This window comes from Palaemon carinicauda, chromosome 25 (assembly GCF_036898095.1).
Source record: "Palaemon carinicauda isolate YSFRI2023 chromosome 25, ASM3689809v2, whole genome shotgun sequence".
In the NCBI taxonomy this organism is placed as follows: domain Eukaryota; kingdom Metazoa; phylum Arthropoda; class Malacostraca; order Decapoda; family Palaemonidae; genus Palaemon; species Palaemon carinicauda.
In genome coordinates this window covers 54,426,961-54,429,710 of record NC_090749.1, presented here as the reverse complement: position 1 = coordinate 54,429,710, position 2,750 = coordinate 54,426,961, and positions in this window count along the sequence as shown.

The following is a 2,750-nucleotide window of genomic DNA, read 5'->3' as shown; positions in this document are numbered from 1 at the left end:
GTGAACATCCTGTACTTGTAGTTCACTATGAACTTGTTGAGTGGCGACAAGTCCGGAATGACTCTGAGATTCTGAGTCCTTCTTTGGAACATATAACAGCCTTCCTTGGAACTTGATGGACTTTACTTTTTGAATTACTCTTTTTACTAAGAGTTTTCGGACATATTCTTCCAGAACGGGGGTAGATTGTTGGAAGAACTGAGGAAATGGAGGTGGAGGACTGTTCCAGCTCCAACCTAGTCCATTCTTTATTAGGCTGTGGGCCCAGGGATCGAAGGTCCAACGATACCTAAATAGATGTAGTCTCCCTCCTACTGGAAGCATCTCACTTCTGCTGTTGTGGACCTGAAGCCTTGCCTCCTTGACCGCGTCCTCCCCTGAAACCCCTTTCCTTTCTAGAAGAACCTCTGGCTGTTTCTCTAGCTTTTGATTGAAAGGAAGAAGTCTGCCTTTCAAAAGCTGGATTAAAAACTGGCGACTGTGTCGCCACTTGTTGAGGTACCAACTGGTACGTGGTTGGAGGTTGTGTCACTATCTGAGGCACCGTGGTCACAGGACGCTGTTGTTGTTGCCGTCGGTAGGGCTTAGCCGGCCGAGAGGATAGCCTAGGCCTTTTTGTATTCTTCTTGGGTTGGGAACCCTCATTCGGAGAAGACTTTCTCTTAATGTTTAAGCCCCACTTTTGGAGAAGGTTCCTATTCTCTGTGGCGGCTTTCTTTAACACCTCTTTAACTACTTCGTTGGGAAAGAGGTCTTTATCCCATATACAAGAGGAAATCAGTCTCCTAGGTTTGGGCCTCACCGCAGCCGAGGCAAACACGAACTCTCTACAGGCTCTTCTAGCTTTATTAAAATAAAGCTATATAGATCCTTCGTAACTGTGGCCAGATGGGTTTTGGAAACTACCATGAACGTGTCCTGTTTCTTGGGGTCACTTGCCATAGTTTTTAAAAGTCGTTTGCAACGACATCGATGCCGCAAGTCTTTCTTTCGTCTCTTGCTCTCTGCGCAAGAGAAACTCCGACAGCTTTGGAAGTTCCTCACAAAACTGACGTTCGGCAATATCAGCTTCCAACTTCCCGACTGAGAAGGTAAGGTAAACGACCTTCCAGCCTTTTTGTTCCAAGGGTAAGGTCAGGGATAACGGCTTGCATTCCTCCAGGGAGGGGCATGGTTTCCTTGCCTCCGCCGCCTTCAGGGCTGCCTTATATCCCTTTTCCATAAAGGGAAAGGCTCTGATTGGAGAGGCCACAAAGGAGGGAAGCTTCTTACTCAAAGCTGGCACCTTTGAGTTCGTGAAGCCCCTCTTTTTCATCGAGGTCGCTAGTAATGCCTCTGCTTTACTATGGTCAAGGACTATGACCTCCTTCGGCTCCATTTCCTCCTTTGAGGCTGGCTCCTTCCTAAGACGAACATAGCAGTCCGGGTAAGAGTCTTTGTTGGGCCAAAATTCCACATCTTCCAGGGGAATTGAGCCCAACTTCTTCGATATAACAATCTTCCCGGTTTTCATTGGCATGTGTTCGACATACCTCCAAGGATTGGCATCCGAGCACAAAGGAAGATCCTTCACGTTGAGTCGCTTCTTGGGCCCACGTGATGCTGCGAGTCTGCGTATCTGCAGTTTCATCGCAGCTTCCTTTTCATCATTCTTCTTTTGTATTTGTTGAATCATTTCAACAAAAGAAGAAAGAGTCCTTCCCAGATCATCTGGGATAGCAGATGATCTAGAGGGAACAGGTTCTGGGGCCGGAACAGATGTAACCGACACTTCGTCGATTTCTTCCTCTTCTATTTCTGGAACCTGGGTCAGCTCCTTCTCCTGATCTTCTCCCAGAAGGTCCTTCTCTGTATAATCAGACACCTCTGACATCCTATCGTTCAATTGGATGTCTTGAATGGCGGCCGAGACTTCAGAATCTACCGGATTCTGGACGGTTGGTATCTCCTCATGAGGCTGAGGGATGAATGCATCAGTCGATGCCTTAGAAAAAAGGTAGGCCCTCATCTTCTCGTTTGGAAGGTAGGGGCCTGAAGTGTTTTTCTGAAAACTCCACACCCAGGTTCACAACTTTTCTCTAACAGCAACCCTTGACTTCACTGACTTAAGGGTGTCAAACGCCTCGGTAATCAGGATAGAATATATGATACATACCTGAGAGTTCCAATACCGGAGATTACCTTTGGAGGCTGCGCATGCTGTGTGACTCCTGCATAACTCATGTCCACAGAAGTTCTTACTGCAGACATTGCAGAACATACTCCCGCACTTCGGATGGTCCTCCTGTGAAGAGAAGAAAATCCATGAGTATCAAGCGAAGGCTTTTCACTTATTGTTAATACATGTAGCTTATACAGTAAAGCTGAAAGGGAAAGAACGAAAGACACATACTTGTATATCCTGCCCAGCCAATTGCTGTAACCTCCCAAGATATTAAAACTAAGGTTAATTCTTATTCTAGAATACCTTATGTATTTTCCTAAGCGGAAAGTTAAGGTGTAGCTCACACCTTGAAATAAAGTTTTAATAAATGGGATAGAATGAATACAGAAAGAACTCACTTTCTATATATTGTACGGTCTCAACAAAAGGTGTAAAAGATAACATTAAGTATGTTGAGAGAACTTTAGTGTTACAACAAACTCTGTACTCTAGCTTTATTAATGCAGTGTGTACTACACCACAAATATAGTAACTACTGTACATCGCATGCCGGCACTTACCCCTGTATAGTTCAAAGGTATGCTAC